Source organism: Neofelis nebulosa, chromosome 11 (assembly GCF_028018385.1).
Source record: "Neofelis nebulosa isolate mNeoNeb1 chromosome 11, mNeoNeb1.pri, whole genome shotgun sequence".
In the NCBI taxonomy this organism is placed as follows: Eukaryota; Metazoa; Chordata; class Mammalia; order Carnivora; family Felidae; genus Neofelis; species Neofelis nebulosa.
In genome coordinates, this window is record NC_080792.1 from 18372596 (window position 1) to 18398498 (window position 25903).

Genomic DNA, 25903 nt, shown 5'->3' on the forward strand with positions numbered 1-25903 from the left:
ATGGGGTTTGTGTCCCTTCTTTTGACTCGAAGTTTGAATTTAGCCGGGTGCTCCATAAAAATGTTGGGTAATTTGCATGCTCTGGGCTGATTGAGTTGCATTCTTTATATGACCATTTTTAGATGGATTTTCTCTGTGGGCCCCTGTCCTTTTGTTTTCTGGGGTTCAGAGGTTACATCAAAAACCTCCCTGCCTGCTGCCTGATGTGACCTTTGAACCCCAAAGGGCACAAGATCACGAGGCCATAAAATCAAGCACAAACACTAAAGGTGTCAGTCTGATTGTCCTCTGAGGACAGGAGTTTAGGGCTTGAGCACATGATTTGGGGGAGTGGGAATACTGAGAGAGCAAAAAGCAGGGAACACTGAACATCTGAACCTCAGTCCATAGCCAGGAAGGATGTAAAAAAAAAAGCCTAGGGGGATAGACATTGTGCAAATTGCTAAAAATGTCAGCGCCATCTTTCTCCAGGCATTTCTGGTAGGACAGGACCGAGAATGTCAAGCATGCCGGATCTGCAGACTGTGGGGACCAGATGCTATTTTCCAACTGTGTCGCCATAATCTGGGTCGCTTTTCTGGATGCTGCCCGCCCTGGCCAGCGTGAAGACAGCAGGAAGTCATTGGAAGGAGGTCTGCATGCTGGCTCTGCTGTTCAAACTCTCAGGAAGGACGGGCTGAAATCTGAGAGCCGCAGCCTGCACGGCTTGGAAGGAAGAGAGCTCTGGATTAGCTGTTGGTTTTTTAAAAGGGGAAGAAGCGCTGGCTCAGTGTCAAACCTCCAAAGAGTATGTCATTAGAAAGGGGAAAAATCTATTTGGAATAATGATAAAGGTCTCCTTGTGGCTGGCTAGCATTTCAGGGCAAACCAAAACAAACATGCAAGGGAAATGCAGTGGAGCCCTGCAGGGCCCAGGTTGAACGGTGAAGGCTCAGGCTCAGGCTCCTTGACACCAAATAAATTATCCAGAATATTCTAAAACCATAAATGAACTTCTACTGATTTATGCAGAGGTTTCCGAGGTCTTTCAAAAATGCATGTGAGGAGCAATTACGTTCCCCAGTGGCATGGAAAATGTTCCACAGCAGCAGAAAGGAGCAGAGTGGAGCGCGGCTGAAAGCCTACAGCTGCAAATAAGCTGCCATGGTGGAAAAAAGCCCATAAACGGGAACAAGAGTAGGGGGAGGGGTCGTCCTTGGGGAGAGGTCAGGGTCTACTCTGGATTGCACGGAGGGGGAAACCGAGCCCCACGACAAAGGTGACCCAGAGACATCTGTCCCCAGATGTTATTCTCATGCCCAAAGGGGAGGGAAGGGTTTTGTTTTTTTTTTTTTTTTTTTTAATTTTTTTTTCAACGTTTTTTATTTATTTTTGGGACAGAGAGAGACAGAGCATGAACGGGGGAGGGGCAGAGAGAGAGGGAGACACAGAATTGGAAACAGGCTCCAGGCTCCGAGCCATCAGCCCAGAGCCTGACGCGGGGCTCGAACTCACGGACCGCGAGATCGTGACCTGGCTGAAGTCGGACGCTTAACCGTCTGCGCCACCCAGGCGCCCCTGTTTTGTTTTGTTTTTAAAGAATGTATACAAATCTGAGTCTTCCCCCCCCACCAGGGCAAGCAAGGAAAGAGGATACCCCTGACCTGAAACTCGGACAGAGGCTGTGGGTTTGAAGGCCTTAAGAGTCCAGACAGATAGGGGCGTCTGGGTGGCTCAGTTGGTTAAGCGTCTGCCTTCAGTTCAGGTCATGATCTCACGGCTCATGGGTTCGAGCCCCGAATCAGGCTCTCTGCTGTCAGTGCAGAGTCCACTTCAGATCCTCTGTCCCTCCATCCCCAGCCCTCCCCAACTCTTTGTCTCTCTCTCAGAGGTAAATTAAAAAAAAAAAAAAATCCAAGTAGATATTTGAGAGTTTGGGGCTAATTCTTTGAGAGTTGACTGCTGCTAAGGAGTGAGGGGTCCAGGTAGGGATGGGGAGGGAGGACAGGACACAGGGGCAGTGGGAAGGAACGAGAAGAACCGTGGCGAGAAGATGGCTCTCGCTAGGATGACTGGTTCTCAAGCTGGGGAGGGATTTGCAGATGTGGATGAGGAATGGAGTAAAGTTGTTTTCTCTGGGATGACTGGGTCTCATACCTACTCCAGGCCCCTGGCACTTAGGGATTCGTTTCTGGGAAGAGCTGAGCAGCTAGAACAAAACTCTTGTCTGTTTCCGCTTGTCAGAGTAGTTCTTTTGAAGGTGGGGACCCTGAGTTTCAAGTGTGTGATGCCCCCGTCTCACCAGGGGTGAGACTCCAGTTTCCTGTCGTCTGGGATCACCTGCCTTGTCTCCTGACACCTGCTCTCCCAGAGGTCAGAGGGCCCCACTTGGATCCCTGTGCTTTCTTGGATTTGGACTAGTGGCAGTTTAAACCCCTGGGTTTTCTGGGGCGCCTGGGTGGCTCCGCTGGTTAAGTATCCGACTTCCTCTCAGGTCCTGATCTCAGGGTTGGTGAGTTCAAACCCTGCCTCAGGTCTCTGCTCCCTGCATGGAGCCTGCTTCAGATCCTCTGTCCCCTTTCCTCTGTCTCTGCTGCTCCCCCACTTGTGCTCTTTCCCTGTCTCTCTCAAAATAATAAACTTAAAAAAAGTAAACCCCTGAGTTTTCCTGGTTTGCTTGATGGGAAAGAGGGGCAAATCCTGACGCCGTAGGAGAGTAATGGGCAGAGGACAATTTAGTTTGACTGAAGATCTGGGGAGAGGCCAAAGAACACCTCCTGGCAGGGCTGGCTTTTCACAGTGCGGTGGGGAAGACGCTCCTCCAAGCACCACACAGCTGGCTACCCTGGCCTGGGAGCGGCCTGCCTTTTCCACCTGTTTGAAGCGCACGTTTCCTCAAAAGACCAGGGTAAATTCCCCCACCTTCAGGAAGTCTTCCTGGACCAGCCAGGTCAGAGCGATCTTTCTTTTCTGATTGTGCGGCGTACCATTTGTTCGGCGCGTATTATGCTTGGGTTTCCTACTCTCCACTACACCGACTGCCTGCGTGCCTGTGCATTTCCCTGGGTATGTATCTACTCCGCATCGAAACCTCTTTTGCAGCTCAGATCGAGACTCCTCCAGAGCAGGAGCTTTGTCTTTCCTCCCATCCATCCCCCTCTCTAAAAATATTTCCTGGTTCATTGACATATTGACTTCTTGGGTGCATCACACATCTCTCTTTGATGGATGTCCATTTTATTAGAAGCTTTCGTGGGAAAACGGTGATGCAAAATTCTCCTGGCTTCCCTACTCAGTGTTCCGTGAGTCCTTGGACGCGTGGGACACCCACACAAATGATAGCACAGTCCTGGGTCACTTCCCACACAGTGGTGCTCTCGGGGGGCCTAGGGTGCAAGGGAGTTCCTTTTTGATGGGTGTGTGCAGTGAGTCAGGCTGGGAACAGGGGCGCTGACACTTGGACACACCCTCAGAGGGTGTAAGTGGTTTGAGTCGGGACCCTGGTATAAATATTTCCTACAAGCTCCCCAGATGGCTCTAACGTGCCTCCAGGGCTCGGCATCACTGGTCTATATGGTGAAGTAAGACTATCTCCTGGTTCCTGGTTCATCGGTTACAATTTCCACCCGCACAAGGTCTGCAGTCTCTGCATGTCGATTCCACATTCGTGGGGAGGGACATTTGATTGGCTGAATTTGGGACCGCTGTCTTGTTTCGTTTAATTAGCTGTGGCCAAGGAGCGCAGGGGGAGAGTGAGGTCATGAATTACAAGCCTGGAAATTGCTACTCCTTTAGATTTGGGGTCTGTCTCCTGAGAGTGGGAGGTTGTACAGATATCCGCAAAGGTGACTTTAGATGTGGGGTCTATTTCCTAAGAGTGGGAGGTTGTGCGGATACCCCAGAGGTGACTGGTATACCTCCTTGTGCCATTATGGTGTCAAACTTTACTACAAGTGTTTGTTTTGCGGTGTGTGAGCTCTTCAAGGGCAGAGATTGTCATTTTTGGAGACACCATGTATTCATCACATTTTTAATTTTCTGTATTTGATGCTGCCTTGACTTCTTGGAGCCTTGCAGCCCCTAGGGCGGGACTACCCCTTCTAGGGTTGTCTAATTCCTAGAGATAGCAGACAACTTATCTGCAAGCATGCCTTTGCTGTGCACACCAACCAATCTCAAGTCCATGGGCTCCAACCACCTCTTGTCCTCAGGACATTATCCTCCTGCCCTAAATCACCCACTCCAGGGCCAGGCACCAGGAAGCATCCCTAGAGCTGAGAGCCTGCTGAAATTCTTGAAACTATCCAACCTCAAGCTTGCTCATCTGCTTACCCTTCCTCACCCATTCTTTCCCACAAAAACCACAATAAAGGCTTTTGCCCATAACTTTCCATTTGTTCCTTCGGCCTCCTGGCTGACCCTGGTGCTTCTTCGTGTGACCCCGCATGGCATGGCATGGTGTGCCCCCTCCTCTTAGGAACTGTAAGTTCCTAAAGTTCCTAAAACTGTAAGGTTTTTTTTTTTTTACATTTGTATTCATCCTTATAACAACCATGCAGTGCACCTTATAGAACATATGAGCATGCCAGAGGGTTCCCTCGTACCACTTCTTTTTAAAAATTAATTTATTTATTTTGGGAGACCGAGAGCAAGGGAGGGGGAAAGAGAGGGAGAGAGAGAATCTGAAGCAGGCTCTGCACTGTCAGCACAGAGCCCAACGCGGGGCTCTAATTCACAGACTGTGAGGTCGTGACCTGAGCTGAAATCAAGAGTCAGACGCTTAACTGATGGAGCCACCCAGACGCACTCCACCTTGTACCCCTTCTAAGTCAATACCCACCCACCCAGAGGTAGCCACTATTCTGGCTTCTGTTAAGTTTTAGGCGTTCTTGAACTTGGTATAAATGAAACCCTTTTGTATCTGGCCTCTTAACACTCATCATTGTGTCTCTGAGATTCATCCCTGCTTCTGCACGTGTTTGTAGCTCGTTCTTTTTCGTTGCTGGGTAGGGTTCTCCTGCATCGGGCTGGGACCTACAGGGCTTGCGGCTGGGACGTAGTGAGCTCTCCTTTCGGTGGCAGCCGTCGTCTGGTCTGTTGGTCTCACCAAACCTGAATAAAACCATGATCCCTGGTACATTTTAGAATACCTGAGCACCTGGCATAGGGCCTTTCATGTAGAAGGCAAATGATAAGTATTTGCAGAATTGAATAAATGGGTGGGTGGCTGAGCAGAGCCTTGAGAATTTAGAGGGGGCCTGGGCATGACATGACATGGCTGGTCCAGCCCTGGGGGATGGATGCCTGGCTTACTTCTTTCATGCTCTTTCCTCTGTCCTAAGAAGAACCTTAGGCAATTACAGCCCAATAATAGTATGGAGGGACCAGGAGACTCTCTGAAAAGGAGCAATCAGACTGAAGAGCCAGGGCGGAAGAAGAAGGTGCGAGTCCAGCATCCCTGACCATGCGGAGCCCATCACGGCGTTTGTAAATGGCAGTGATGAATGAGCATGCTGTGCATATATGTCACCACGCCCGGCCTTCTCCCCTCCTTCCCCTCACGTTCTCTCTCCAGGATAAAAGATGCTTGGCGCTAAAGAACCCTTGTCTCTTCTATTCAGAACTGGGGGAAACTGACAAACTCCATTCTAGTTCATGAGACCCTGCGGTGAATTATGGGAAATGGAGGGAACTCATGACTGGAGCACACTTAATGAACCCAGGAACTCCAGTGATGGATGGATAGATGGAAATGAACACTAATCTACTCTCGGTCACTCCGATGATGTCATTTTTAACCAACCGTGAACATCACCCAGAAGCCAACCTGGAGACAGAGCAGTGATGATGGGGGGGTGGGGGGTGCGGCAGCCAAGGGAGAAATATTAACCGGATTTCAGAATCCTGACAGTGGGTCCTTCTACGAGTTCATTTAAATGCTCCACTTAGCTCTTGAATTAAAATAAGACAGGGCTAAAACTTTAATCAATCCAGTTCAGCCGCCACACTCAGGCACGAGCAGAGAATAAAATGAAGGTCACAGGAGAAGTCCGGGAGAGAGAATTTGACAGTCTGTGCAGATGAATGGGGTTATGCCAAATGGCCTTTGAGATGAAAAGGAGGCCCAGGCCGGCAGTTCATTTAGAACAGGAGTGGCAATCTGTCGATAGCGGGTGCCAGATTCCTGATCCCTGTTTTTCTAGAGGATGCAGGTGTGTGTGTGTGTGTGTGTGCGCGTGTGTGTGTCTGTGTGTGTGTGTGCACGCGCGCGAGTATGTGCTCACCTGCCCTAGTGGAAAAATAGGTGAGAAACTGCTAAAAACAAAAACAAAACCCCTCTTCTTCAATGTTTACTTAATTAGAAACTTAATTTATGTTAGTTAGCAACTAATTTCCATGGAGGGTTATTCCATTTTGATGCGCGTGGTGTTTCTTCACATATTTAGATTGCTTAGTCTGAACGCCTGAGGAATTCATAGAGGTGGTGGGGATTTAGAAACCCAGCGCATACAGCTGGCAGGCCAGGCCTGTGGCAGTGTGGTCATAAGCAGCTAATGAGGGTGCAGAGCAGGAGAGCAGGGGGCACCAGGGTCCAAAGGCCTGTTTCTCCTGCATTTTTGCCTTAGTCCCTGGCAAACACCCATCCACAGGGTACAAGGGAGGCCGGCTGTCCCCCACGTGCCTGCGAGAGGCCTGGCGGTGGGGAGAGGGCACTGGGCAGGCCGGCTGTCCCCCACGTGCCCGCGAGATGCCTAGCAGTGGGGAGAGGACATTGGGCAGTGGCCTGGCGGTGAGGAGACAGAAGGATACCGTGAAGACCTTGGGGGCCATCGGTCACATCTGATGTGACTGCCGCCCAGACATTCCCTATTGTGACACCCACCTTCGTTGCCTTGGCCCTTCATAGCCAGAAACCTAGACACTACTCTAGGAAAGGAGGAGACAGGCCCTGTATTAAGTAAGCCTATCTCTGTCCTTTCTACCCAGAAAGCCTAATAGCACCCTGCTTGCCTGCCAGCTCTCTGACTTCTCTCTCCCTCCCTCTCTCCCCCCCTCTCCCTCTCTCTCCCTCTCTCTCCCTCCCTCCTCTCTCTCTCTCTCTCTCTCTCTCTCTCTCTCTCTCTCTCGCTGTCCACACTGGTCTCCTTGCAGATCTGTCTATGCCAGGACACACTCCTGTCTCAGTGCCTTTGCATTTGCTGTTCTCACTTTCTAGAGTGTTCTATGCCCACATACTCTCATGGTTCCCCTCCCATTCCACTGTTTAAATGTCACATTTCAGAGAGGCCTTCTCTGACATTTCATTTAAAATAACACCATCCTCCATCACTCTGTGTCCTGTTTTGTCTTTAGAGCACTGATCACCACTGACATTATGTATATGTGTATGTAGATGTGTGTATATGTCGTGTGTGTGTGTGTGTGTAATTTGTGTATTGTGTACTGACATCCTCAATAGGATGTCAGCTCCATGAGAGCAAGGACCTGGTATTTAGTGCCCACAGTGCTCAGTGCCTGTGCATGAATACTTCCTGAATGAACGTGTGAATCCACTCGGGCACGTGTGGAGCACAGGGGACTTGGCTTCAATCCGCCCCTCAGGGCTTCTGTCACACACCTCTGCCTTTGGGACCGGCCATTTAAGCCCTCTCTTCTCTCTACTTCTCCACTCCCTCAGCCCAGAGAAACTTTATCTAGCCTGGGGCAGAGCTGTCTGGCTCTGACTGATCACGTATTCTTCCAAATCTATTATTTATGCCTCCACCGTATGCCCAGAGTCCTTCAGGCCTGAGGCTTCTTACACTCAAAAGCCGTGCTTTGAAACACATAACGCTTTCTTCCCCCCTTAAAACTATAGTCTCTACTGTGAGTTTCCAAAAGCCTGTTTTGTAACGAAGAAGCGAAAGCTGGATTCTTTTTACTGCATTTTGCAATGTCATCGCTTTCCTGATGCAGGGCCCGTGAAGGTCCCTGTGGCTGCCTGCATCAGAGAGCAGGCCAGAGGGTAGAGGATAGGGTGGGGTCGGTGGGGCCAAATACTATCTCCTCACACTCTGGAGAGAGGAACTCCCACGAAGTATTGCAAGTGTAAATGACCTCAGTGAGACCTCTTGAAAAGCACTTCCTAATTGTTAAGGAATTACCAAACACAACAAAAAATAATAAAACCCAGTGCTACTGGGGATGTGGGGAAACAATGCATTAGTCGATGCAGCACTCATTTGCTCCAGGATTTCTAGAGAGCAGTCCGGCATAACAAGAGCCATGAGATAGTTAATCCTGGTAATGCGCTGGTATTGCCCTGGTAACCCCCTCGGGGGAATACACTCAATGAGTATAAGCCGGAAGGAGCAAATGAAAAAGCAAAATTTGTTCAAAGATAATTGTGGCAGTATTTAGCAACAATGAAAACATCCGAGACAGGACAGAGGTTAAGCAGACTGTGATCGGTTAAGATAATAGCCAAGTAGCTAAGGATAGTAGCCGAGTCTGGGGTCAGGGTAGGATAACTGCTTTAACAAATGACATCAAAGCTTATCACAGTAAATGTTGATTCCTTGCCCACATCACAGTCCAGTGTGGGTCAGTTGAGTCTACTCTACAAAGTCACTCAGGGACCCGGGCTCCTGCCATTTATTGGCTCCATCATTTCCTCTCTGTATCTGATAGATGCATGAGGGAATGAAGGGATAACAGAGGACCACAAGGGAGATTTCATGAACCAGATATGGAGGTGGGGAGGGGGGCAACATTAAGACTACACTTTAGTGGCCAGAATGCCACCATCTAGCCACACTTAACTGCAAAGGAGGCTGGGAAATGTAGTCTCACTACATGCCCAGAGTGTGAGGGTGATAGGGTTTGGTGGACACATAGCAATGTGGCATCATCAAAATGATACGCTTGTTGACTCTGCTGATCCATGGGAACTCAAATATTAAATAATAATAAATAGAAAAGGCAGAACACAGAAGCACTAATTAGGACTAATTGCTAAGAACTACGTAATTGCAACCATGTATATTCACCGACTTGGAAGTGATTTTAGAGTATAACGGGCTTGGTAGTTGTGTAGGGTCTTGTTTTCCTCCTGTGAAATGACAAAGCGTGATAAGCGGAGGGACAGTGGGTGCAACAGGGACACCCTGTCCCCTAGGGACAGGAAGCCAAGGTTGCATTCCATCATGCTGTTTACCTTTTTGAGACTTTTTCGTGAAAAATACTGAGGCTTATCTCAGTAATTTTTTTTCTTGCTATAAGGTAAATATTTTCCCTGTCACTAAAGTTATTCCAAATATTCATGTCTTTACAATATTCCGTTCTGTAGATATGCCATAATTTATTTAATTCATTTTTTTAGTTGTGTAAAATATTATTTTTTTTTTAATTTTTAATATAATTTATTGTCAAATTGGCTAACTTACAGTGTGTACAGCATGTTCTTGGTTTTGGGGGTAGATTCCCATGGTTCATCGCTTACATACAACACCCAGTGCTCATCCCAACAAGTGCCCTCCTCAATGCCCATTACTCATTTTCCCCTCTTCCTCACCAGTCCCCCCTCTGCCCCCCGCCATCAGCCCTCAGTTTGTTCTCTGTATTTAAGAGTCTCTTATGGTTTGCCTCTCTCCCTCTCTGTTTGTAGCTATTTTTTCCCCTACCTTTCCCCCCATGGTCTTCTGTTAAGTTTCTCAAGTTCCACATATGAGTGAAAACATAAGAAGATATGCCATAATTTAAACCACTCTCCTATTAGGGGACATTGTTTCCATATTTTATTGTTATAAATCTCTCTAAAGAATGTCTTTTACATACATTTCAGCCCACCCTTCTGATTACTTTTTAAGACTGAGTCCTTAAAGAGGAGTCACCAGGTTAGAGAGTATAATGATTTTCAAGATTCTTGATACCTAATGCCAAACCACCTTCCAGAAAGATCATATAGTTTCTGTTCCTCTCTCACTTCACCTCTGCAGCATCTGGCACGATCAATCTTTCTATTTTATTTTAGTTTTTTGCTAATTTAAAAAGCAAGAAGCTCTACCTGGTGACTCTGTTTTTTAGTTTCTTTGATTACTTTTTTATGGCTGAATAGCTTTTCTTATGTGGATTAGGCAGACATTTGTATTTTCTGTCTTATAAATTGTCTATTCATGACCTTCCCCCACTTGAAAACTTCTTTTTCTTATTGATTTGTATGGATGCCTTATATATTAAGAGTATTAACCTTTTGCCTGTCATGTGTGTGGCTCATATTTTTTCAGTTCATTGTTTGCTTTGCTTTTATTTTTTATATCTAGAGGTTTAAAACCTTTGTGTGATATAATCTATTAGTCTTTTCCTTTGTGACCTCCTGCATTGTTTTATGCTTGGAAAATTCTTTCAATGCAGAGAGCAGATAAATAAATACTTACCTACATTTTCTTATAGTTTTAAAAAAAAATTTTGGGTATCATAATTATGATACCCAATTTTGGAATTTAAATTTTGGAATTTATTTTATTTTGCCATGTGAAATGAGGACTTAGAGGTTTTCTGCCACCAGAGAGCCGATTTTTCTAAAATCACATGTGAACAACTTATTCCTTTGTCACTGACTTGTGATGCCTCCTTTATTAGCTATGACGCTCTTATTAAAGTGCAGATTTTAGAAGCCATAAGGTGGAAATAATAATCGGTCGCCGAGTACCTAGAGTTGCCATGAAAATCAAATGAGGGAAATCTATGTGAAGGGGAAGTTGCAAATTCTGAAGCTTTCTACAGATGCTTTGGTGGCTAACGAAAGTTAAGAAAGAGAAAGAAAAAATAGATGCCAATGTGCTCACCATGTTCTTACAGAAAGCGTATGATAATTATAGGCAAGTAATGTTACGTAGGGCTTGAACCACTGTGAGTATAGTAAGGCCTTTTATGTTTTCCTGTTTCATAATCACGTGTCTCTTTGCTGGTATTCCCATGCTGCCAAAGCCAGGAGGAGAAAAGGTGGGCTGTTTTTTTACTCAAGTCTTATAAAAGTGGGGAGAGAATGGTTTGGGGAGGAAAAGGATGGGGGTTTACAGTTGAAAAAAAAAAATGAACAGCAGAGAAATCTAGAGATTTCTTGTCCTTCTGCCCCAGGTCTCCAGACAAGAGCTGACTGGAGTCAGCAACTCAGTTAACTGAACAAGGGGGGGATGGAAGTTCTGCCATGAGCACGGCACATGGGCTTGGCGAGAGACACATGGAATGGAACAGACTGTCATGTGTTCCAAGGCAGACTAGCCCATGAAAAAGCCAAGGAAACTCAGGTAATACATGACCGAGGGCCAAATGGGGGCACAGAAGAGCCAGTGGGAATTGTTAAGTGCTCCTGGGAAATAGAAAAAAAGAACAGCCAATAAACATATGCTTTTTTGTGTGGGATCAGTTTAAAGAAGAGCATGCAGAAATGGCAGCAGTAGGCAGGTTCAGAATATAAACAGAAATGACCCGAGATCAGGTTTAGGTCCGTTCCCCTGGATAGCAGACCGAGTGGACTTCTGCTGAACGAGAACGGACCCACGGGGACAAGGGAGCCACACACCGGGGACCAAAGCTTCCGTGGACACTCTGAGCAATGGGCAGTTTTGTTTGTCAGTTTCTTAAAAAATAAAAGCTGTTTCCCAGGAGCAGAAACTTAGGGACAGGAGCAGGTTTGGGAAGAGAAGAAGGAGTAATGGACAAATGGCTGGACATTTTCATGGCATTTTAGTTCATCATGCAAACCCTTAGTAGAAAGTGGTCTTCAAAAGGTGATGTGCTCCTACGTAACAATCAGCTCTGGGCTGCTGTACCCCTGATGAACTTGATCTCTGTGACTTTGGGTTTGACCCTGCTCCAGGAATGGAGAACAGCTGACACTCTTACTTTCTTATGGATTTGATCATGTCCATCCCCACGGTGCAAATTTCAGGCCCCCCAGCCCTCCTGCTCCCCCAACTTCTCTTCTTCCATTTTTCAGTGCAAAACAAAGTCCTGAGTGCTCAGTATTCGGAAGGCTGTGAGTCTAGACAGGGAATTGTTAATTTTTTTTTTTTTTTCCATGGAGGACAATGGTGAAAGAGCTAATATCCACTCCACGTGGCCCTGGGTAATTTTTTCTTCTGTCATCTTTAAGGATGATGCACAACGTGTGAATATGGCCCACAATTGAGGCCTAATTATGATTCTCCAGTGAGTGTGCTGCATTTTGGAGGAAGTCTTAAACGAGCACTTAAGCAGTAATGCCTCTGAGCACACCACTGTGGATTTGGAGGAGAGCTTTGATTCCTGCACCAGGAGCAGACTACTCCCACGCTGCTCCCACAAGCGCTTTTATCACCAAGTTATTAGACCATTATGGTCTACGATGGTCTTTTACCGCCTTTGATTTTTTTCTGTTGTCAGACGTGAGGAAAGTGATGTGTAATACGATCCAAAATGCTCTTGTTTGTTTTAATCTACTGTTTTAATATATTGTGGCTTCCTGCCATTACCCTTCTCTGGCAAGGCCCTCGGGCCCTTTGGAGATGGTGCAAGCCTGGAATGTGCCGGGCACTTTGGGGCTTTGGCCTAAAGTGTGGGCATGCGCGTTCCTGCCAGGTGGGGACTCAGCCACACGGACGCTGGAGGTCACCCGGAAGGAGAGTGGCCTGGGCACTGGGCAAGTGGAACTAGCCCCCCAAAGAAATGTCTTACAAGCTCTGAGGCCCAGCAGGTGCTTGCACCAGTTTGGGGGTCCAAAGCCTTCTTGGGCTTGAGGTTTAGGTCAGTCTCCCAAAACCCAGCTTGGCATTGCTGAAGAGAGACACTTGCCTCCAAGAAGTATTTCAAAATGAGACTTTCATGCGTTGGGACATGGTTCCGGGTGATGTAGATGGTATGTGACAATCGTCCGAGAAACTCTGGTCTTGGCTCTGTCACTAACTGGGCAAGTCCCTTTTCCACTCAGAGCCACTTGGTCCCTCATCTCTAAAAGGAGAGTGTGAGACTTAATGACGCAGGGTCCCTTCGTAATTTCCAGCCCTTTCCTTGAGACCCTGTCATCTTGCCAGCCTTTCTGGTGGTGAATGAGTGTCTTATACGTGGGAAGCTGTTGGCTTGTGAAGGCTGTGACCAGAGCTATCTGTGCCTCCTTTGCTTTTGTGGTGATCACCAGAGTCATTCTGGAAAGCCCACTGGGAGAGATGATAGAGCCCAGTCCACTCTGCATGCTAGTCTGGATGCCGGCAGGGACGTTGATCGCTCTTTTTGGCTTTTAGCAGTCAGGCCCTTAAAATAAGACACCTGCCTTGAGCCTTTCATTTAATCGCTCAGCAGAATCTTTTGAGGACAGAATATGTGTCAGTACATTAGCTGTTTTCCTCCTTATACCGGCCCCATCAGACATGCAGGAATGGTGTTTATGTGCTGTGTACAGACGAGGCAGCCAAGGCTCACAAGTGTTAGGGAACCACCGCAGAACAGAGAGGGTCTGCACAGAGACTAGAATCCATGTCTCTTCACCATTAGGCCAGTGTCCTCACCCTATTTTGTAGATGACAAAACACAGACAAACCCTTGATCCTCAGTTCCCCCAAGCACTCATTGTTAGAGAAGGAGAAGGGGAAGGGTTGGTAGCGTCTCTACACATTCCATAAAAATGTTTCAAATTAAGAACTTTAGAAAAGATTGGAAGGCATGTGCCTGGGCTCAGCTTAAAATTTTTTTATTTATTTTTGAGTGAGAGAGCACAAGCAGGGGAAAGACAGAGAGGGGGACGTAGAATATGAAGCAGACTTCAGGCTCTGAGCTAGCTGTCAGCACAGAGCCCGACGCAGTGCTCGAACCCATGAACTGTGAGATCATGACCTGAGCCAAAGTCAGACACTTAACTGACTGAGCCACCCAGGCGCCCCTGCCTGGGCTCAGTTTAGACTTCCACTGGGTCAGATCGTCATTTGTCAGTGTAAAAACCTATGCTTTGGCTAACAGAAGTTCCACCATGAAAATCAAATTCAAAAGTCAAACCTCTGCTCATTATCTTTTGGGCAACAGTGGCTTTGGAAGAGGAGGGATATTTCCCTTAAAGATAATTAGTCTTTTTATTCAAGATGGCAGCTGAACACAACATCCCAGCATAATGACAGTGAAGATGTCCAAAAATGAATAAATCCCATAACGGCACTGAGAATGGAAGTGGGGAAGGTACCAGCAGCCCCGAGATTCTAATTTCTGTCAGAGATTAATACGCCAAAACAGAGATATATATATGCAGAAATGATCTGAGCTGTCTGGAGAAGGCTAGGACTCCTCATGTGTATGCTGGTGCTTTATAATAAGACCCTTTAAAAACATTGGTGGCGAGTGGGGAAGGGGTATAGGGAGGTGCCAGCTCTCAAGAACTGAGCTCAGCATCAGCTGCCACCATTGCCCTGATTCAGGTGAGAGGCCAGGTCATGTGTGGAAATGCACGCCTTCTTAGAGGAAACCCATCACCCTCCTGTATCAGTCAACTGAGCATTTTGTGCATAAATATGAGTGGGCAATCCAAGACTGTGAAAGAAAGAAACAAGCACTACACAAGAGAAGACAGACATGAAGAAAAAGGAAAAAAAAAATACCTTTGGAATGAAAACAATTTTTTAATTGAAGTATAATTGATGAGAGAAATTTTAAGACTCTCATGAGAGTCCTTAGAGAGATAAAAGATCTCATACCCATAAAGAACAGGCTGCTACAAAAAAAGCCTACAGAAAACAAAAAGAATTCGTAGAAATGAAAAATATGACTGCCAACAGAAAAATCAAATAAAATGGCTGCAGATAAGTTTCATGAACTCTCTCAGAGCCCTGAGTAATATGGTGAAAAGATGAAAAATAATAGAGGAAAATGAAGAGATAAAATATCAGTCTAAGAGCACTAGCATTCAAGTAATGAGAGGTCTGGGAAGAAAGAACAGGAGAGAGGAAATGATGACATAAATTATAGCCTGAGCATTCTAACAATTAAAGAAAAACATGAGTTTTAAAATTTAAAAGTCATACTGATTTCTGAGCAGGAAAGTGAAAAAATACTCATATCTTTTTTTTAATGTTTATTTATTTCGGGGGGGGGGGAGAGAGAGAGAGAGATTGATTGTGAGCAGGGAAGGAGCAGAGAGAGAGAGAGAGAGAGAGAGACAGAATCTGAAGCAGGCTCCAGGCTCTAAGCTGTCAGCACATAGCCCGATGTGGAGCCCAAACTCAACCCGTGAGATAGTGACCTGAGCTGAAGTCCGACCCTTAACCGACTGAGCCACCCAGGCACCCCATTCATATCTTTAGGTGAAGCAATAAAGCACAAAGATAAAGAGAAGGTTCTAGACCTGCACTGTCCAACAGAGTAGCCAGATGCCATATGTGGCTGTTGAGCACTTAAAATGTAGCTAGTCTAGGTTGAGATGTGCCATAGTTATAAAATATACGCTAGATTTCAAAGACTTAGTATGAAAAAAGTAATGTGAAATATCGAATTTATAATTTTAACTTTTTTAATGTGGCTCCTAGAAAAATTTTAAATTACATATGTATGAAGGTAAAATAAACACTTTTCCAGCCGTCTGGGTTCAGAATGAATCAGAATCTTTTATCTACCAAGAAAACTTTCTTTAATACATTTATTTGAGGATGTCCTCTACCATGAGTACAGGAGAGAGATAAGCAGCTAAGGGCCCAGGAAACAGTGATAAAATTCTAGACTTGAAATGGAAGCCATTCCAGGGTGATACCTCTGCAGCAGACCTAAAAGCCCAGCTCAAATTAAAACATAAAGTAAGAGAACCCTAAAAAAACTGCTCCAAGAATAGAATGGGGATCATTTAATAGGCAGAACGATTAAGAAGCTGGGAGCTCTTGACCTCATGAGGAAGAGTTAGATGGTTTGTTTTGTTTTGTTTTTTTTGTTTTTTGTTTGTTTGTTTCCTCTCTCAGCAAGAAGAAAGCACGGTTAGAAATGCCAAGAAAACGACTGGGAAACTAGAGAAGAAACTTTTAGTTCAAATACAAATCAGCAAAAATGTGGCCTGATCTTGATTGAGCACTTGATGGAATACAAGAGAATCCATTTGACCTTAACCCTTGGACCATTCTCCTTTGAGGAGAATCAGTGACAATCATATTTCTTTTTCAGTGGATCTAATCACACAACTTCTGCAGTGACTAATAGTCATATGATCACATTCATATAATTGTAGTTAAATGGTTACTAATTTCAATTTTTATAATCAAAACAGAAGTCTCAATTACAATTATAGAAAAGCACGTATGCGCCATCATTGACCCGGTAAAGGTAATGCCCCAGCTGACAGAGGTCAACTTGTCAAAGGGGGAGGGAAGGTGAGTGCAGAGGTGGAGCCTTCCTCATTATATTTGGGGATGAGGCGAGAGATACTGTGTAGGGAAGGTGGAGCAAACAGAGAGGATCAGTTAAAAGTGTAAAAGCACTTTAATACGCCAGCGTGACTGACCAAACTCAGAAAAGGGAGAATCGAGTGGAAACGTAAGCTAAATTTTTCCTCTCTCAAAGAGAAAGGAGATAACTTGTTGTTTACCACCGCTAAATCAATAAATTGAGATCTGTGCATATTGTTTAGAATTATGGCAGTAACGTAGAAGAATGAAAAACAGAAGATTGACAGGGGTTGCCTCCAGAGTGTGGGACTTGGGTTGGGGATGGGGGAGAGAGATGGAGAGATGTACTTTTCTTTTTTTTTTTTCTTAATTTTTTAAATGTTTATTTATTTTTGAGAATGAGAGAGAGAGAGAGAGAGAGAGAGAGGGAGACAGAGAGAGGGAGGATGGCGGGGCAGAGAGAGAAGAGGACAGAGGATCTGGAGCAGGCTTTGTGCTGACAGCAGAGAGCCCGATGTGAGGCTTGAACTCATAAACCGTGAGATCGTGACTTGAGCCGAAGTTGGACGCTTAACCAACTGAGCCACCCAGGCGTCCCTGTACTTTTCATTTAATGCCAGCCTGTGCTGTTGAAATTTTCAAACTTTATGCTTGTATTATTTTATAATACTTTATATCTATCTATCTATCTATCTATCTATCTATCTATATTTATAAAACATTGGTGTTAACAATAGGTGTAAAGAAAGCCCTAATTAAAGAATTGCTTTTCCCTGCTGGTGACATTTGCTAGCTTGAGTCTTTAGCTAATGATGTATCTACTTGTCCTTTAGGGGGGTCCCTACTCTGGCTGAGTTCCTGTTCTTTGCGTGGACACTCTCCATCATTCTAAATCAACTCATGCACTTAACAGTGCTCTTTAAGCCTTAATAAATATTGTATTAGCATTCACAGGGGATGGTATGGTAAGATGGGAGTTCATGAGAGAGGGGCTCTTGTCATGACCATCGTGTGTGTATTTGGCACAGAGAGGAAACAGATTTTCCCCGAGACTCTGGAAAACCTGATGGAGAAAATTACAGGGTCCTTATACATTTCCTCGGGACTGGCAGAAGAACCAAGGGCTCTTTGGGCTGCCCAAGGCTCATTCTCCTGGCCCCGAGGAAATGTGCCTTAGTCTGTCTCTTCCATCTGGCTTGTAGGCCCTGAATGTTCTGGTAGTGTGGTCATCAGAGGCCGTCGTATCTGGGCCCTTCCCACGGGAAGTGGAGCCCCTGGGCTTCCAGGCTACTCTGGTACTCTCCTGAGCCATGGAATCGTGTGCTCCCCTAGGAGCTGGCTCTTCAGTGGCTCCAATCTGAGGCACAGGGCCCTACCTCTCACCAGAGCACTGCTCGTGCCTGCTCTCTGCTTCCATTAGTCCTCTACCAATCAGCGTGCTGCTAACACTCAGCTGGTTCTTGACCTCACTTCTCTTGCTTTGTTGGTTGGCTCTTGGCTCCTCTCCCCACGTGGCCTGACCCTTCCCATTCTTACCATTACCTACCGGCCTCTAGATCTCATGTCCCACCATGTAAAGGATAAGATACTGGTAAGAGTCAGCCTTACTGCCAAGCACCTAAGGATAGGGGCTAATTGCCAGAAGAAGCAATCATGAATAGAGGGTTGAACTTTGATTTCCACCCCCAGACCTCCTGGGAGGTAAGAGGAGCTGGAGAGTAACTTCAGTCACCAGCAGATGGTGATTTAGTCAATCGTGGCTGTGTAATGAAGCCTCCATAAAAACCCACAAGGAGAGAGTTCAGAGAGTTTCCATGTTGCTGAACACAGGAGGTTCAGGGAGAGTGGCTTGCTTGGAGAGGGCATTGATGCTCCACGCCCTTTCCCCATACCTTGCCCTGTGTACCTCTTCTGCAGAAGTTCTAGTAAGTAAAAAGTTTCTCTGAGTTCTGTGAGCCGCTCTAACAAATTAATCAAACCTGAGGAGGGAGTTGGGGGAACGTCCCGTCGATGGCTAGTTGGTCAGAAGCACAGGTGGAAACTGGCGTCTGAAGGGAGGGCAGTCATATAGGACTGAGCCCTTCATCTGGGGGGTCTGATGCTGCCTTTGGGACGACAGTGTCAGAAATTAGTTTAATTGTAGGATGTCCAGCTGGTATGCAAGATTTGCTTGCTTTTGGATGTGTGGGGACCCCCCACCACCGCATTGGAATTTGGGCATAGAAGCCCATGAGTACATCTTAGAGCATTTGTTTAAAACACATTCACCTTACTTTATAATGTTATTTAACCATGTTATGTACATACCTTGACTTTCAATTGGATTATGAACTTCTGGAAGGAAGTGGACCATTTTACACTTTGTGTATGCTGTGGTTACTAACACAAGTGCTGGGCCCAAATAAAGAGTGTTCCTACTTACTCGTAAAAGGAATAAGGAGACAGTGTACTTGTGAGAGTAAATAGACAGTAAATGCTGTGTTGTCTGGACTTTTACAAGCAGGAGATCTCCGGGAATAGGCATTTTTGATATCCTCTCTTGTAAATCCCTGAACACGATCATTGAAATTCAGCTATAGTGCCGGCGCATTTAAAAGATGTCTGATCGAAATGCAAAGTCTATGCGGTCTCCAATGACTTCAGCTAAGTAAAAATAAGCCTAGAGGGGGAAATAAACCTTTTCCTGAAACTTCACACAGGGAGAAAGCAGAAAGTTTCCCAAGTTTCTGAGAAATGACTAGTATATTCAAAGTGGGGTTTGGTTAGGAGCATAACAAAGCCAAAGGTGGTTTCGAGCAGTAAGGGAGCAATCGGGAAGCTGTTGGTACCTGAATCAGGCTTGGGGAGGGAGTGATAGAAATGCAAATCTGATGCTGCTCCCGGATCCCCTGTGACATAGAAACACCTGGAGGCAGAATCAATTTCTCACCCTTAAATGATGCCTGCGCTTTCTGTAGGTTGAGAGCACAGAGATAGGTAACTTTCAAAAGTTCTCAGGAAGTGACAGGTAATTGGCTTAAAAATCATTGCTTCTGCCAAATCATTCTCTCCTGGCCTCTTTCCTCTCCTGGAGAAGGTTTGGTATCTCTATCTATCCTTCCTGTCCGGGCTCCAGTTTTGCAAGCCCAACTATTGGTTTGTGATGGAGTCCTGGCTTAGGAGAGAGGGGGTCGCCAGAGATCCAGGGCCAGTGGGGAGCAGGTCTGGAGGGAGCTCTCAGTGTGAGGACCCTGGCAACCTCCTGGAAGAGACTGAAAAAGCAGAGAAAACTGCATCTGCTTTAGAATTTTGCTGGAGGCCTGGGGCGGTTGGGTGGCTCAGTCGGTTAAGCATCAACTCTTGATTTTGGCTCAGGTCATGAGCTCACGGTTCGTGAGTTCTAGCCCTGCATTGGGTTTAGCACTGAACGTGTGGAGCCTGCTTAGGATTCTCTCCCTCTCTTTCTGCCCCTCCTCCCCCTCTCTGTCTCTCTCTCTCTAAATAACTTAAAAAAAAAAAAAAAAGAATTTTGCTGAAGGCTTGCTGTGCATACACAATGTGTGTGTGTGCGTGTGTGTGTGTGTGTTATTGATCCAATGAATGTTTTCTGTTTGCTTGTTTGTTTTTTTCTGTGTTGAGAACTAAAGCATATTTAAGGGATGTTGTGCCAAACTGCTAAGATTGAAACGTTGTAGGCCCATCGTAGTGGTTTATGTGTGTGAGTTTTTGCTTATTAAACATGGAGCACAGTACCTGCCTCTGACCTGGACTCCTGTGGGCTGCCCATCAGGATCTCCAGGGCTCAGTTCAGTTGTCTAAAGACACGTGGGAGCGGATAAAAAGGGATAGTCTAGTGGTTATCCCTTATTTTGAGGGGAAAACTCACTAGGAAGCAAATTGAAGTTTTCGCAAAATCCTTTCTCTTACCTGAAGGGGCTATTATTCTAAAGAAGATTTTGTCCCTACCCACTTTTGAGAACATTTGGCACTCAAGAGCACTGCTGTTGGGGGCGTAATCCCCTCTTGGGGGCTCTCTGCTGTCTGGCCAGCCCCTCTGACACCACTAGATGTCCTTCTGGGCTGCTTAGTCCTGTCTGCTTGGCGGTCAGGGCCCATTGTCCACTACTCATGAACTCTGCAGGAATGGACTTTAGCTTTAGGACATTGGAGATGGCCATCTTCAGTGTGGAATGTTACTGAATCTTCTTTATTTAAAATTGTTTAATATTGATTTTCGAGAGAGAGAGAGAGCATGAGCGGGGGAGGACAGAGAGAGACACACACAGAATCCGAAGCAGGCTCCAGGCTCTGAGCTGTCAGCACAGAGCCTGATGTGGGGCTTGAGCCCACGAACTGTGGGATCATGACCCGAGCCGAAGTGGGACGCTTAACTGACTGAACTACCCAGGTGCCCCTGAATCTTCTTTAAAAGTTTCCTCTTATACCACTGATAGGCATCTGTTATTTGTGGTTATATTGCTTTATTGATCTCCATGTCCCATGAGCAAACCGAATGACTTAAGCATGAGTAATATCACAAAGGAGCACAAGCACCTCTCAGAAGAGTCTGGTCTCCAATACGCTTCTGTTTCTCTAGGTTGTTCCTCTTGATTTATGCTTGAAGCTGTTTTTGGAAAAAGGAAACATCCTTCAAGTTAAAATTATCTTAGAAGTTAAGAAAACAAATTTAATAGAAAGTGACACCCAATGGCCCACCCAAATGGATGGTAGCCCATTATAAGTGAAGGAAATTCTCCTGGGTAGAAGTCTATCTTTGGGTTCCCCCCCACCATCTCCTCTTTTTGCTTTGAGCCATTTCATTCATGGCACTCAGGCCAGTGAAGTTACCTCCTGTAAGGAAGATGGCCTGCTGAAATGAGTTCATCCTGAATGTGATGGTGATTTAATATGCTGATCTTAACATGGGTGTGTTTTCAAAGAGAATACCTTTCAAATGAAGGGCTCTGAGAAGACCCACATGCTGCTGATGTGAGTGTAGATGGGGGTAGCCCTTCTGGAGAGTAGTCTGTCATACTCGGTCTAATGAACTGTATACACCTACCTTATGCCCGGCAATTCCACTCCTGGTATTGACCCCACAGACATTCTCACATGGGCAGTATGCAGCCATTCCCAAGGATACTCCCTGAAGTAGTGTTTATGGTGGCTGGGAGTGGGAATCAATCTGGGGGGGGGGGGCGGTGGATGGGTAAAATGTGGTGATGCCCTCTGCAGGTTACCATGTAACACTTAAAGCCAGTGGATCAGAGTATACACAGCAACATAAATGACCTTAAAAATTGGGTGATGAATGAAAACTATAAGAAACAGAACAAGAGCTCTAATGCAATATCATTTACATAAATTGAAAATGCATGCCCCCCAAATACACATTTTTTAGAGACAGAGAGAGAGAGAGAGAAAGGGAGAGAATCCCACAAGGAGCGAGTGGGAGAGGGAGAGAAGTGGGGCTCACCCAGGGCTCACCCAGCACAAGTGGGCCTTGTGCTCACCAGAAGTGGTGCTCAGGCTCACCCAGTGTGGGACTCGAACTCATGAACTATGAGATCATGACCTGAGCCGAAGTCAGATGCTTAACGACTGAGCCACCCAGGCGCCCAACAGTACACATTTTATATGAACAACTACCAACAACAACAACAAAAAAATCAAAAAACAAAAAACCCACATAGTGTTGCTATGGGAACAGACTGGATGGAGTGTGTCCCTCTTGACACTGCTGACATTTGAGACTGGAGGATTCTTTGCTGTGCAGGGCTGCCTGGTAACTCGTAGGATGTTTCGCCGCATCCCTGGCCTCCCCGCTGGATGCCAGTAGCGAGACCCGACAGCGTTCCTGGACGTTGCCAAATGCCTCCTGGTGGGGAAAACCACCCAGGCTGAGAACCACTGGCACAGCGAGCAAAGATAAATGAATGAAAGAGTATATGCAGGACATGGGCTTTATGGGAAAAGTGAATAAACTCAAATTGAAGATGCAAAGAGGGCAATAGTTAACGCAAAAGAGGACCTTGGGCACGGTGGGGTTTCAGGCATTGGCATCAGAGTGGTTAGCACTTCCCGGTCACGCACCACAGAGGCATCTGTCCACTCCACTGTGCATGCAGGAGGGACAGACATATTCTTTGCTTCGTAGACCCTCAGCCTGACTTAATCCCGAGTTCTACATGACTAGATTTGTTCTGGAAGATACAGCTACTTCTCTGAGGGGAGAGCGGCGGTGCCTCTGGTACAGTGGGTCATGGAGGACATGTCTTTCCTCGGCTCATGGAGGACAAGGACCCGGGGCCTCTTGTCTTCTGCTCTGCTCTGCCCTGTCGGTGGATGCGGGCCACTCTCACCCCGTGGAGCAGAAGTGCCACAAGACCTACACTCTTGACCTTCCTTTTGCTGTAGGATGCTGAGCAGGCCGAGGTCCGGCTAGGAGAGAGGCAGCTGAGGGGTGGTGGCCAGCCATGAGTAAGTGTGAGCAGAAAATGGTTTTGGAAGCTGCCCATGGCTCTGGATTTGACCTCACAGCGGATCGTAGAGAACACCGATATTTTACCTTGGGCAATTTTTCAAGGAAAGGAATGTCTCTAATTGTAGATGGGGCAGGTTGGGGGGAAAAGAGGCCTGTCACACTCCTGTTCAGCCTTCCTTTGCCATAGAACCCACGGGCAGAGTATTTTAGATCTTGTGAAATTTAGCTCTTGACAAACATATAATGGCATACAATTTAATCCATATGGGATCCAGGCCCTACAGTATTACAGCAAGTGACACCCTATCCCTCTCCTCACTCGCTTCTCTTTTTCCCTTCCTCCTTCTCCTTCCTCGCTTCCTGTTTCTCCTCTTATCTTTCTCCTTTCTCCTCTTTCTGCAAAATGTTAAGAGCAAATTACAATATCTAAACTGAAGCAGAAAAAGTATAAATGACTAATTAATTAACCATAGAACCAAGAGGTCTTGATCAAAGTTCAGCTGTCAAATGACTCCTACTGAGTGTTAGGGGTTGAATTGTATCCTCCAAAAAGTCATATGTTGAAACCCTAAATACTGGTACCCCACATGTGACCTTATTGGGAAATAGAGTCATTGCAGATGCAATTAGTTAAGATCAGTTCATATAGGAATAAGGTAGGCAGGCCCCTAATGCAATATGACTGGTGTGCTTATAAGAAAAGGGGGTTTTGGACCCATACACACAGAGATAACATCCTGGGAACATGTGAAAGTAGATATTACATCCATGTGTGTCTACAAACCAAGAAATGAAAAGATTGCCCCAAACCACCAAAAGCTAAGAGAGCAGCCTGGAACAGGTCCTTTCCTAGCACCATCCAAGGGAACATGGCCCTGCCTATACCTTTGGACTGCTGGCCTCCGGAAGATAATAAGTGTTGTTTTAAGCTGCTAAGTTTGCCTTAATTAGTTATGCAGCAATCGAATACTAATTCACACCCCAAATCTCCACTCCCAGGGGACCGGTCATATTCCAACAGCCGGGTGAGGAGGGAGCAAGGCTAAGCAGGATGGGGTGGCCTGAGCCATTATCATTGGGAGCGTGAGCATGTGAAAAGGGAGCTACTTCCTTTGCTGATGTTGTCTCTTGTTTCATGATTTGCTTTCACGCTACTTTTAACACCTGTTCATTGCGGTCATAACCATCGTGTTAACGTATTGCCTTAGAAAATTATTGGAAAGATACTAGTTTTGTAAGATATGCTCAAGAACAGCAACGATCTCCCAACTTTCTCTCCACCGTCAGCAGTTCATACGCTGTTTCCATCCCCAACATCCGCACACAGGCTGAGGACAGCTGTGTCCTTCTCTTGGGGGATGTCCTGGGCCACAGCAATGCCTCCCACGCTGCTAGGTAGCCTCAAGCACCCAGAACCTTCAGCCTTTGTCCAATTTGGATCCCCCTTCAGTTTTAGTTCAGCTTACATCTTACATATTTTAAAAGGATAGAGCCTCTTAATTTTCTATTTCTAATCTTCAGGAGCCCTATCCAGTTGTTTTGGGGAACGTGTTAGGAACTTAGTTTTACCATTTCATAATATCTCAGTTTCTTGTTTAAACAGTCTGCTTTAGGAAATAGTTGAGTCTCCTAGATTTCCTCCCCTTTCCTTCCTCCTCGCCAAGTTTGTGTGTTTTATTTAGGGGAGGGGAGGGGAGGGGAGAGTGGAGTGAAGGAAGGCATATAAGCAGGTGTGTTCGATTAGGTTCTCTGGGAGGTAGACCCAGAGACCCAAGATCCACATGCAGGTTTACCGGGAGGTGCTTTGGGGAGCAACCCCCATGAGGAGTGAGGAAAGCGGGACTGAAAAGAGGGAAAAGTTGGCCGGCAGTTTTCGGGGGTAAGTTCAGTTCAGGAGGATTACATTAGGAAACCCCTTTGGTCACAAATCCAATGCATGTTCTCCAATCCAGCTCTACCAATGAAATGGATTTTTAAAAAAGACTTTAACTTCTATGTCTCTTTCTCAATTCATTCCGAATTCAGGAGAAGACAGGAGGATTTTTTACTGGCCTGAAAATCGAGCCAGAGTGGTACAGGTGAAGGTAGTGATGACAATATCAATGATGGTAACGGTGAGGACCATTGAAAGCTCAGACGAGGTGATTCCAAAATAGTTCTGGTAGGAGATGTATTTGTAGCCACTGCTTCATCCCAACACCAGCTGCTTTCTTTGTGGTTTCAGTTTTGCAGCTCTGTTAGTATCCTTTAAAAATTCACTCTGGTGGGCTCTCCGTGTACCCACAGCCGAGAGTGAACTCTTATTCCCGCTCTGTCTGCTTGTCGGTGGTTGGGAAGTCCCACATCATCGGCATCAGCTCCCCGGAGTTCTAGACACGTGTCCTGGATGGGGTTCCCCAAGGGTGAAGTGAAGACACAGAAATGGGAGCAGAAATGGGAACAGCTTCTGAATGGCCATCAACTATAACATCAAGCTGCGAACACATTTTGTAGAGATGTTGGAAGGGCGTTTGAACTACCTTCACTTCTACAGACGTCTGCTTCTTAGCAGTCAGGATTTCCTGTGGAAAGAACGCAGGAGTAGGAGTCCCCAGCTGTGAGTACTAATCGAAACTGAAGGAAACTACAGGGATAAGAGCTTCGCCCTGGAGTCAGGCTGCTTCGCAGTGACCTGTGGCAAGTTACTTCTCTCTATGCACCAGTTCCTTCATCTGTGATGTAGGAGATAATTACAGTACTTGCCTCATAAGTAGTTGGGAGAACAAAAGACAAACCATGTAAAGTGTTCAGCACAATGTCCAGCACATAGTAAATATTCGTCCACCTTAACTGTGATTAGATGAGTGTGAAGAAGGTGATTGAATTGGCACCTAATTATTCAGTGGGGATAATAATACACGTGCTCCAGGTTGTAGGGGAAAATGAGATGAATAAATGCGATATAAAGGATTATAACTTATATTGAAATTAACGTATGCTCTCCAATCTTTTCTAACGTAGGATGTGGATAAAACATGGACTTTGGGGGATGCCTGGGTGGCTCAGTTGGTTAAGCGTCCAACTTCAGCTCAGGTCATGATCTCACGGTTCATGG

At 46.0% G+C, this 25903-nt stretch overlaps 1 long non-coding RNA gene across 2 annotated transcripts in view; it reads left to right on the top strand.

Annotated features, from left to right (window-relative positions):
• Positions 1-25903, top strand: part of LOC131490031 (uncharacterized) — a 53413-nt gene that overhangs the window by 8885 nt on the left and 18625 nt on the right. The window contains exon 3 of one of the 2 annotated variants that reach the window (XR_009250912.1): positions 5322-5742. The exons of the other annotated variant lie outside the window; for it this stretch is intronic. This is a non-coding gene — a long non-coding RNA (uncharacterized LOC131490031). Of the gene's footprint in view, positions 1-5321; positions 5743-25903 lie in introns of those variants that run through there. 2 annotated transcript variants of the gene reach the window in all.